The sequence below is a fragment of the Oncorhynchus mykiss genome, chromosome 9 (genome assembly GCF_057628025.1).
Source record: "Oncorhynchus mykiss isolate SJ-2025 chromosome 9, ASM5762802v1, whole genome shotgun sequence".
In the NCBI taxonomy this organism is placed as follows: Eukaryota; Metazoa; Chordata; class Actinopteri; order Salmoniformes; family Salmonidae; genus Oncorhynchus; species Oncorhynchus mykiss.
The window spans coordinates 41,925,052-41,938,103 of NC_143030.1; positions in this window are offsets into that span (position 1 = coordinate 41,925,052).

The window sequence follows — 13,052 nt, forward strand, 5'->3', positions numbered from 1 at the left end:
CAACGCAGTCTTCTATGGAACAGTTTATGCCCAAGTCTATGTCTGTGGCAAAACAAGGCCAAATTGATATTGCATTGGCTAAAATTATTGCCACAGATTTCCAGACATTTTTGATCATGGAGGAGGACAGAGGTTTTAGAAATTATAGCAATGGCCCAAATTCAATGTACACAATTCCAAGCAGGAAAACCCTTTCAAAATCACATATTCCACAACTGTATGAGAGCACACAGACTTCAGTATGAGAAAGAGTCCAGAAAGCTACTGCAGTTTGCCTTACCACTGACTGCTGGATATCAAGGGTAACCACTTCTTACATGTCGGTTACATGTCACTTCATTGAAGATTCTTTGATGTCTGGCTGGACTTCTGGACTGCTTTGAGTTCAGCAACAGACACACCTCAGAGAACTTGGCAGAGGAACTGTTGAGAATAGCAAGTAGATGGAAAAGTGGTCTGTTGTGTTTTTATTTATTTTTTATTTTACCTTTATTTAACCAGGTAGGCAAGTTGAGAACAAGTTCTCATTTACAATTGCGACCTGGCGACAATGCAGCTAACACAACCCAAATATTTTTGCCATGAAAATGTTTAAATGGACCCATCATCCATGTCTTGCCCACACAATCAACCTGATTGTAAGAGACGCTCTGAAGGTGATGAAGCCCACTGTGGACAAAGTGAAAGCAGCTGTGGAATACTTCCACAGGAGCGCTGAAAACCTAGTCTACACAACGACAGATGGAGATGCCTGAGCTGAGGCCTAAACAAGACTGCACTAAAAGGTGGAATTCAACATTTTATATGTTGAAGCGGTTTCTTGAGTCAAAGGATGTCATCTCTACCCTGGCCATTGTCAATGCACCTGTTGATGTGCTGACCCAAGAGGAAAGGTGGTGGTGTGCAGAGTCCCTGGAACCCTTTGAGCAGGTCACTGTGGAGATCAGTGGAGAGAGGTACAGTAAGCAATTATTACTACATCATTTTTTAATCCAGTATGATGTATGAGCAGTAGATGAGAATTCAGTATCAGGCAAAACATGAACCTGAACTAATAAGTTACTGTTTTCTCTTTTCAGCTATGTGACAGCCTCAAAAATTATACTCCTGTGTAAGGTCTGCAGCGAATCACAGCCAGCCACCAGAGAGAAGCAAATGTAACCACAGGACATGTGACAGAGTTGATGGACACCCCATATTAATCAATGGACAGGAAGTTCCACAGAATGGAATATAATCACGTGCTATCAGAAACCGCTGCACTTGACCCCAGGTTTAAGAAGTTAACCTTCAGTGATGCCAGAGCGATTGCTGAGGCTCTTCAAAGAATAACCTCAGCAGCAGGGAAGGACAGCCCCAGCAGTCAGCTGGCTCAGGCACCAGGAAGAAGAGTGATCAGATGTGCCACAAATGTCTGGGGTTTGGATGCTGTTTGACGAGAGAGCAACTGGGGATGCAGCACGAAGGAATCTCTCAGATGCCATAATGGAGGTCCGATCTTATTTGGAGGAGCCCTTCCAAATACAGATCTGCAGATCCTCTGTAACTGGTGGAAGAACAAGGCCTCTGTCTACCCACGGCTTACTAAAGTCATGACGGGGAGACTCTTCATAGTGGCAGGTATTTTCAAAAGCAGAACAAATAATTGAGAGAAGAATCAGCATCAGCCCCTAAAAAGGTGAGGCAGCTTGCATTTCTGAATGCAAATCTCATAAAAGCAAAATATGGTCAGCATTGCTATGTGCTGCTGCTTATAACATGGCAATAAAGAAAGAAAGGACCAGTTTAATGTTAAGTGGGATGCTGCATTTTGCAGTCATTTCTTTAATATGGTGCAATATTCTATTATGTTGTTGAGTTTGTATTCATTTTGAATTGTTACATTTCTTTGCACTTTGTTTATAAACATTAAAAGTTTTACTTTAAATGCACATGTGTAATAGCATCCTTTTTTACATTCATTTCAATTTGTGGGATGCTGCAGTTTTGCAAATTGTTATTTTTCTTTGACATTGTCACGTTCGTCATATTGATGAGACCAAGGCGCAGCGTGGTAAGCATACATTATTTTAATGAAGGAAACACTAAACAAACTAACAAAGAAACAAAACTAACGTGAAGCTGACATGCAACTCCAGACAATAACCCACAAAACCAAACTGAAAAATGGCAACCTAGATAGGATCCCCAATCAGAGACAACGATAAACAGCTGCCTCTGATTGGGAACCAATGCAGGCCACCATAGACCTACATTACCTAGACATACAAAACCCCCATAGGTATACTAAAAAACCCTAGACAGCACAAAAACACACATACCCACCCTCGTCACACCCTGACCTGGCCAAAATAATACATAAAACATAGATAACTAAGGTCAGGGCGTGACAGTACCACCCCCTCCAAAGGTGCGGACTCTCGACCGCAAACCTGAACTTGTAGGGGAGGGTCCGGGTGGGCATCTAACCTCGGTGGCGGCTCTGGTTCTGGACTCTGGTTTCCCCCCCCCCCCCCCCTTTACACTTGTCTCTCCGCCTTCGCTGAGCTGAACCGTGGCTCATCGCCGGAGGCTCTGGACTGTGGACCCTCGCTGTGTGGATCACCGCTGGAGGTTCCGGACTGGGTACTGTCGCCGCTGGAGGTTCCGGACTGGGTACTGTCGCCGCTGGAGGTTCCGGACTGGGTACTGTCGCCGGACGCTCTGGACTGCCGAGGCGCACTATAGGCCTGGTGCGTGGTGCCAGCACTGGTGGTACTGGGCTGGTAACACGCACCTCAGGGCGAGTGCGGGGAGGAGGAACAGGGCGTACTGGACCCTGGAGGCGCACTGGAGGCCTGGTGCGTGGTGCCGGCACTGGTGATACCGGGCTGGAGACACGCACCCCAGGGCGAGTGCGGGGAGGAGAAACAGGACGTACTGGACTCTGGAGGCGCACTTGATGGCCCTGCGAGGGGTAGGAACAGGACATACCGTTGTGAAAGTACACTGGAGACCTGGTGTGTATAGCCGGCATCAATTGTTCCGAAACTTTAACACGTTTCAGGATGAGTATGAGGATCTGACACAGGTGGCATCGGACAGCTAACACGCTCCTCAGGGCGAATGCGTTGCATACTACACCAAACCAACAGCTCTCTTCACTCACCTCCAAATTAATCAACAACTCCTCAAAGGTCTCAATCTCCCCTCCAATCTGTCCAATAACACCTCGACAATCTCAGACTCACCCCTCAACTTCGCCGACTGCTCCATGTGCCCTCCCCAAAATCTTCTTGGGATTTCTGTGGCCTACCTCCGACGTCATTGCTGTCCTCTCTTGCTCCTAGGCGACTCCTCAGCCTGCGTCCAGGTTCCTGCTCAGTCCAAAATTTCCTCCCAGGTCCATTCCTCCTTAACAAGCTGCTTGGTCCTTTTATGGTGGGTTATTCTGTCGTATAGAGGAGACTAAGGCACAGCGTGATATGAATACATTCTTCTTTTAATAAAGAAAGACCACTAAACAAACGTGCCGCTATATCGACCAAGTGCTGACATGCAACTACACATACACAATAACCCACAAAACCAAAATGGAAAATGGCAACCCTAAATAGGATCCCCAATCAGAGACAACGATAAACAGCTGCCTCTGATTGGGAACCAATTCAGGCCACCATAGACCTACATTACCTAGACATACAAAAACCCCATAGATATACAAAAACTCTTGACAGTGATAAACACACATACCCTCCCTCGTCACACCCTGACCTGACCAAAATAATACATAAAACTAAGGTCAGGGTGTGACAGATATGGTGCAAAATTCTATTATGCTCTTCAGACTGTATTTGTTTTGAATGGTTAGATTTATATGCACTTTGTTTATATACATTACAAGGTTACTTTACTTTAAATGCAAATGTTTAATAGCATCCTTTTTCATAACAAACCAATGCATTTTTAAATACATTGTGGTTAAGGTAGAGTATGATTTCATTTAATAATTTAATTTGAATTGCTTTAACACCAATCATATTTTACTATAGTTTGACTATCGCAAACATATTTTTTTTAAAGAATCGTTTGGCAGCCAAAAGAGCCAGAATGCCCTACACTAGCATGCACCCCTGAGGGGCCCCTGTGTTGAGGATCAGCGTGGCGGATGTGTTCTTACCTACCCTTACCACCTGGGGGCGGCCCATCAGGAAGTCCAGGATCCAGTTGCAGAGGGAACTGTTTAGTCCCAGGGTCCTTAGCTTAGTGATGAGCTTTGAGGACACTATGGTGTTGAACGCTGAGTTGTAGTCAATGAATAACATTCTCACATAGGTGTTCCTTTTGTCCAGGTGGGAAAGGGCAGTGTGGAGTGCAATAGAGATAATCTGTGGATCTGTTGGTGCGGTATGCAAATTGGAGTGGGTCTAGGGTTTCTGGGATAATGGTGTTGATGTGAGCCATGACCCGCCTTTCAAAGCACTTCATGGCTACAGACGTTCTTGGGCACAGGGACTATGGTGGTCTGCTTGAAACATGTTGGTATTACAGACTCAGTCAGGGACAGGTTGAAAATGTCAGTGAAGACACTTGCCAGTTTTACTCACATCGGCTACAGAGAGCGTGGTCACACAGTTGTCCGGAACAGCTAATGCTCTCATGTATGCTTCAGTGTTGCTTGCCTCGAAGCGAGTATGGAAGTTATTTAGCTCTTCTGGTAGGCTGTGTCACTGGGCAGCTCTCGGCTGTGCTTCCCTTTGTGGTCCGTAATAGTTTGCAAGCCCTGCCACATCCGACGAGGTGTAGTGCAATTCAATCTTAGTTCTGTACTGACGCTTTGCTTGTTTGATGGTTCGCCGGAGGGCATAGCGCGATTTCTTAAGCGTCCAGGTTAGAGTCCCACTCTTTGAAAGCGGAAACTCTGCCCTTTAGCTCAGTGCGGATGTTGCCTGTAATCCATGGCTTCTGGTTGGGTACGTATGTACGGTCACTGTGGGGATGATGTCATCGATGCACTTATTGATGAAGCCAGTGACTGATGTGGTGTACTCCTCAATGCCATCGGAAGAATCCCAGAACATATTCCAATCTGTGCTAGCAAAACAGTTCTGTAGTTTAGCATCTGAGTCCTCTGAGCACTTCCTTATTGAGCGAGTCACTGTTACTTCTGCTTTAGTTTTTGCTTGTAAGCAGGAATCAGGAGGATAGAGTTATGGTCAGATTTGCCAAATGGACGGCGAGGGAGAGCTGTGTACGCATCTCTGTGTGTGGAGTAGAGTCTAGTGTTTATTTTCTTCTGGTTGCACATTTAACATGCTGGTAGAAATTAGGCAAAACGTATTTAAGTTTCCCTGCATTAAAGTCCCCGGCCACTAGGAACGGCTCCTCTGGATGAGCATTTTCCTATTTGCTTATGGCCCTATACAGCTCGTTGAGCTCTGTCTTAGTGCCTACATGACTTGTGAAAGACGTCATCATGTAACAGGCAGTGGCCAGAGAGGCCGGCTGCTCCACATTAGTTGGCCTGTGAGTGCTTGTCTGAGGCTCCTAGTGGGTGACCTGACTGTGGTAATGCCTCTCAGCGCAGGGTAACCTGATATGACTCAGAGCTGATCCGGGAAAGGTAATTGCACCCCACTCTGTTGTTATTTCCCAGTCATGCATGTCTGAATGGTGACTTCTGCCAATACTAATTCACCCACCCTACCGCCCGCAGTCCTGCCTCTTAATAATCCACCTAATGGGGCCCACTTACTGAGGGGTCCCTCCAGAAACTCTCCAGCACTTTCCACCATTACACATTTCTCAAAGAACTTTGGGAGTGGTTTATTACCAGTTTATAACATCTCAGAGTTGGTTCATTCTCAAACCAGAGTTGGTTCATTCTCACCGCGTACAGGGCAGAGCCGGGTTGTAGATATCTGTACATCCACATTCTTCTCATTGAAGTAGACATCATTGTCTAGTACTACTAGGGACCCCTTGAGTGCAGCAGGTGTTTATTCATGTTATCTTCCTGTTGCGTGACACAGTGTGCTGACCGCCCATCTGTTTGAACAGGTGGGGAGGGATTCCCAAGCTGCAAGTCTACAATAGTCACATAGTGTAGGGTTGTAAGATGTCGTCGATTGCCTCATCCTTAGTGTTGTCCATTATTACCTCATTGTGTGTCTATTGCCACTACCACCAGGGCCTGAACCGACATCGACATATTTTGTACTTCTTTTTTTTTTGACCGGTAGTCTTTTCTTTTTCTTTTTTTTGGTCGGGACCGGCCTTGATTTCAACATCCACAGACGTAGATTATTGGTCCGATTTTTGATCCAGTTTGGACCAGCCTTGATTTGGCCCGAACATAGGCGTCTATGATTGGTTCATATTTGGTCCGGTCCGGAAAATGAAAGCATAGTTCAGTACAGTAAAGTACAGTACAGCACAGTACAGGTATTCTACTCTACTGTACTCTACTGAAGTAAACTCTACTGTACTCTACTGAATAAAACTCTACTCTCCTGTACTGTGCCATACTGAACTGCACTCTACTGTGCTCAACTGTGCACTACTGTACTGTGCTGTACTGTATTGTGCTGTTGAAACTTGTGAAAACATAGCCATCATAGTCTATGATTCATTCAGATTTGGTCTGGTCCGGACTGACCAAATTTGTACTTGTTTGGGGGCGAAGCTCATTAGAATAATACCAGTAAGCCTTGCAAGTGTTTGTTTTACATTTACATTTTGGTCGTTCAGCAGACGTTCTAGTCCAGAGCAATTTTACAGTCAGTGCATTCAACTAAAGTAGATAAACAACAACATATCACAGTCATAGCAAGATTGTTATTTCTGTAACCATTACTGAGAATGTTGTTGTAGTTTTAACTGTTCTGTTGGTTTACTCTGTACGTTAGCCTACTTTTAACATCACTGCTGACAGTTTTAAAGCTTTTGAAAAAGCTAACATAAGTGCATGTGACAGACGGGAACAATAACTAATATTCCGTTGCAATCGTCCGTTGGCTCCTCTTTCCTATATTAAATGGATTAAATAATAATAACATTGACCAAAAATACACATTTTCTTTGAGTTATGTCTTTTCAACTTTAATTCAGAACAGAAAATGAACCTGATTTCAATGTCAGGAAAATACATATTCTCAAAGTCTGGAAAAAAAAAAATTCTACGTCCGGAAAATATGTATTTTCACCTCCCATTCAGTACCTAAAATGAACCTAACTTCGTCTTTTCAATGTCATTTGCTTACTGGGTAGGCACTATTGAGTGTGCAGAGATGCATAGAAACTGTTTGCACTGTACTATTTTGGAAAAGCATCCATGAAACATTACAAATCATGAACATTAACAGAAGTAAATGATATAGAAGCATAAATCATAATACTAATGGGCAACTTACACCGAGTGTACGAAACATTAAGAGCACCCGCTCTTTCCATAGCATAGTCTGACCAGGTGAATCAAGGTGAAAGATATGATCCCTTATTGATGTCACTTGTTAAAGCCACTTCAAATCAGTGTAGATGAAGGGGAGGAGACAAGTTAAAGGATTTGTAAGCCTTGAGACATGGGTTGTGTGTGTGTGCCATTCAGAGGGTGACTGGGCAAGACAAAAGATCCTTTTGAACGGGGTATGGTAGTAGGTGCCAAGCACACCGGTTTGTGTCAAGAACTGCAACACTGCTGGGTGTTTCCCGCACAACAGTTTCACGTGTGTATCAAGAATGGTCCACCACCCAAAGGGCATCCTGCTAACTTACCACAACTGGGAAGCATTGGAGTCAACATGAGCCAGCATACCCAGTTCATGCTCTGACGAATTGAGGCTGTTCTGAGGGCAACTCAATATTAGGAGGTGTTCCTAATGTTTGGTGTGTATAATCCCATTCAAGGTCCAACTGAAACATCACCTCCACTTTTATCCCAACCCACCTGAATCAGAGAGGTACAGAGGGCTATCATCTTGGGCACCCGGGGAGTTGTTGCTTAAGGGCAGAACAACAGATTTTTCACCTTATCAGCTCAGGGATTCAAACTGGCAACCTTTCAGTTAATGGCCTGATGCTCTAACCGCTAGGCCACCTGCCACAACACGTGGCTTTAGCTGTAGGCTATTGGTCAATAAAAAGTTTGAGTCCCTCTGTTCTAAAAGCCAGCCCTCCTCCCTAGCTGCAGCCCAATGTGTTTCCTATCAGAGAGAGGTCAATGATGAAGTGAGGGAAGGAAGTCTTTAATAGAGCCCAGTAAAGACAGAGCATTGTGGCACTGCAGGGGTGTACACAATGGGAATTAAGGGTAAATATAATGAAAGTGAGAGCACACCTGCGTCTTGTAAAGAGTTTCCAGGCCCTACGGGGTGTTATAGTTTTAACCAGTGGTGAAAAATGTACCCAATTGTCATACTTGAGTAATAGAAAGTTACTCAAGTAAAAGTGAGTCACCCAGTAAAATACTAGTTGAGTAAAAGTCAAGAATCAAAAGTAAATGTATTTGCTGAAATTTAAGTATTAAAAGTAAAAGTATAAATCATTTCAAAATCCATATATTAAGCAAAGCAGACGGCACCATTGTCTTGTTTTAAAAGGTATGGATAGCCAGGCGTACACTCCAACACTCCAACACTCAGACATACAAACAATATATTTTGTATTTTGTAATATAAGAGTACTTTTGGGTGTCAGGGAAAATGTATGGAGTAGAAACTACATTATTTTCTTTAGGAATGTAGTGAAGTAAAAGTAAATGTTGTCAAAAATATAAATAGTAAAGTAAAATACAGATACCCCAAAAAACTACTTAAGTAGTACTTTAAAGTATTTTTACCTAAGTACGTTACACCACTGGTTTTACCAAAGTTAAAATCTTTGAACTTAGTCCTTATTAGTCAGTCTATTTCTTTCGAAAGTGAAGGAAATATAAAGTGTGGTATTTCATCCAGTCATAAAAGTAACAATGAATATATTTGACTGTATGTCATGAACAGAATGAAAACATGTAGGGTTGTCACGCCCGGACCTTAGTTATCTTTGTTTTCTTTATTATTTTGGTTAGGTCAGGGTGTAACGAGGGTGGTATGTGTTTTTTTTGTCTTGTCTAGGTTTTTTTTGTATGTCTCTGGGGTTTTGGTATTGTCTAGGTAAATGTAGGTCTATCGTGGTTCCCAATCAGAGACAGCTGTTTAACATTGTCTCTGATTGGGGATCCTATTTGGTTGCCATTTTCCATTTTGGTTTTTGTGGGTTATTGTTGATGTGTAGTTGCATGTCAGCACTAGTTGGTGATAGTTTGTTTACGTGGTCTTCATTTATTAAAAGAAGAATGTATTCCAGTCACGTGGCACCTTGGTCTCCTCGTTATGACGAACGTGACAAGGGTAAAATACATAGAGACATGCAAATGTAGGTCTGTATTCTACATTGAATATAATATGAATCACAATACTTTTTCAGTCAAGTGTTTACATCTGATGCCCATATGTGAACTACTTATTGATGAAGAAATGCATCTCCTGGGTTTTAAATATGTTAAATGAACAAAAGTCATGCATTAGACTGGGAACACATGGAAATGTTTTAGTGAGATTATCTGCTATTGTCCATGATTAGGAGTGCATGGAGCTGCAAAACACAAAGCTTTTCAGCTCTTTCCACTTAATGCCTGGAAATAGCGAGGGGAATTTAAAGCATGGAACTAAGTACATGTAAAGGGTTTTAACACCTTGCATGCAGCTCTCTAAATCTATTTAACACCCTGAATCCAGGTCTCCAAAGCCTAGTTAACACCTTGAATGCAGGTCTCTAAAGCCACCTTTCTGCAAAGTGCCTCTTCAACCTCAGGAGGCTGAAGAAATGTCTTTGTCACCTAAAACCCTCAAACTTTTACAGCTGCACAATTGAGAGCATCCTGTCGGGCTGTATTACTGCCTGGTACGGCACCTGCAAGGCTCTCCAGAGGGTGGTGAGGTCTGCACAACACATCACCGGGGGCAATCTACCTGCCCTCCAGGACACCTACAGCACCCAATGTCACAGGAAGGCCAAAAAGATAATCAAGGACAACAACCACCCGAGCCACTAACTGTTCACCCTGCTACTATCTAGAAGGCGAGGTCAGTACAGGTACATCAAAGCTGGGACCGAGAGACTGAAAAACAGCTTCTATCTGAAGGCCATCAGACTGTTAAACAGCCATCACGAACACAGAGCGGCTGCTGCCTACATACAGAATTTTAAAATGGGCACTTTAATAAATGGATTACTTGTCACTTTAATAATGCCACTTCAATAATGTTTACATATCTTGCATTACTCATCTCATATGTATATACTGTATTTACACCATCTATTGCATCTTGCCTATGCCGCTCAGTCATTGCTCATCCATATATGTATATATTCCTTTACTTAGATTTGTGTGTATTTGCTAGTTGTTGTGGAATTGTTAGATTACTTGTTAGATATTGCTGCACTGTCAGAACTAGATGCACAAGCATTTCACTACACTCGCAATGACATCTGCTAACCATGTGTCTGTGACTAAAACGATTTGATTTGATTTGACCCAGAGACTCCAGCTCCACATAACAGCATGTTCAGGGGTTTTGAGCCAATCAAGATGTAAACAGAGAAATATATGGTTCTGCATTTTTGTTACTACCAGCGGTTTGAAGGATGTGATGAAAAAAAATACTGACCAAACTTCTGGCATATTTTAGAACTCTTCCGTTGGTTGGTGATAACCCCTGCTACTGTAGTCACCCCTTTCCCCTCTTTAGTTTTTCCTGGAACACACAGAATGCCTCTGAGGCAAGGCCTGCTTTCAAAGGACACCTTTTATGATGTCTACCTACAGCACACTCTTTACTGCGTCTCACAGCTAGAGGACACTCCAAAACAATTTGGTTTTGCGACCCATCTAAAGCCTTTACCATTTTCCTTTAACCCACTAAGGAATGTCCCTCGGCCCTCCAGTTGAATCCTAAACTATCATTGTGTAAGTGTCAGTTTTTCCTCTCTTATAACCTCCTGTCTTGGGAATGCCTTCTCAAAGTAAACAAAGCAAGACACGCAATGACATTTCCCTGTTAACACCAGGAAGTGGCCAGTTAGGCATTCCAGAGGGGAGAGACTATAAGGACAATGCTGACCTGCAAAATTACTAATCTGAAACTGGCCTTACCTTAACCCTAACCTAAACTTGAATCAATTTGGCTAATTAAACATCGGTTTGCAAGTCAGGAGTATCCTCATAGCCTTTTCCATTCCTGAGGATGAAATGACACAGAAGTACAGTGCAGCTGTTGTGATAGTGGGATATGGGAAACAATTGGATTTGATTAAGACTCTCCACAGTGCCCTGTTGGTGTTTTCTCTCATGGACTGCCAAAGTCCTATAGGCCCTCCAGCTACAAATGCCAGAAAGAGCAAAATAATCTATGTACTTACAGTATCAATATGTCTAATATCAGGGTGGGTGGCCCTGAGGCTGTATTTGAGAATTTCTGCGGTGCATGTTATTTAAAATCAAATATAAAATATATAATCACAGTGCTCCCAACCCACTCTCCTTTGCCTCTGTGAGAGACAACCTCTCAGAGTGTACAAGACCAGCCTACATACATTTCACAGAAACTAGGAACCATGCCATTTGTAGAAGTTAGACCACAAAACACAGGGAACTCAGTGCTAAAAAGGTTTTAGTGTTTTTTTTCTTGACATTTGAGACCTCCCCCCTTATAGAAGGCGGCTTATGGTAGAAAAAAACAACATTCAATTCTCTGGCAACAGCTCTGTTGGACTTTCCTGCAGTCAGCATTTCAATTGTACTCTCCCTCAAAACTGCGGCATTGTGTTGTGAAAAAACTGCACATTTTAGAGTGTTGCACCTGTGTAATGATCATGCTGTTTAATCAGCTTCTTGATATACCACACCTGTCCAGGTGGATGGATTATCTTGGCAAAGGATACATGCTCACTAACAGGGATGCAAACAAATTTGTGCAGAACATTTGAGATAAATAGACTTTTTGTGTGTATGGAACATTTCTGGGATATTTTATTTCAGCTCATGAAAAAATGGGACCAACACTTTACATTTTGCATTTATATTTTTGTTCAATATAGTTCATGGCAGTTTAGTTGTGACCACTGCCAACCAGACTGGGACTGAGGAGATCATAGGCCGATCTCTCCAAGGCAAAGAACCAGCCCCACATTACAGGCCTTCTTTGCATGAGGTCATTCTGGTACTCAGCCCTTTTGTTGTCTGGGTGTGAGAGGCAGTCCCTTGCTTACAGACATACTGCATGTATTGTTTCCCATCCTCTTGCTACGCCATTACATCAGCTGCACTGTACCAGACTTCTGTACCTACACTGCCGACACATACCCCAAAAGAGTGCAAACAAAGAAACATGTTTTACCACTCTCAGGTGTCATCATACCTCTATCAACTCTTGCTATACTGTCTGGAGACCATTCCAAGCCATACCAAGACCAGTATTTTTTTCTTCAGTTGAACAAAGATTTAGAACTCAAGTCTGGTCAAGTTCCAGAGGGTACCGTACCCCAGCTGTGCTTGATCGGTACAGTTCTCCCCTTATAGACTTAACACTTAAGCATGTTTTGAACTTAAAGATTACCATCTCACCAACCATTCTGAATGCAGATCTCACTGGTAATGCTCTCTGACTAATATGGCAAGACATGATCTAAAACACATTAAAAACAAATGTTTCTGTGAATCACGCTGTGCATCTCCCAGTGTCCAGGAAACCAGCAACACAATCTGGGCTGAACGTGGTGGTAACAGGAATCAGAGGAGACATAGAGAGGTGAATTCAGACTGTGGGAATTACAATTGGAAATCAGTCCATGAGTGTTAACTCATGAACCTGCATGAGCTCATAAGCTGCAATGCCAACAAATAATTTCACATACACAAAAAGCTGAAGGATAAATCACTTGTCGATCTATCTGGTTATTGTTTATTCCCTAATTCAAGACATTTCCTAACATGTCATTTTACTAAACCAGCTCTGTCCTGTTTTCATCTTCTCTGC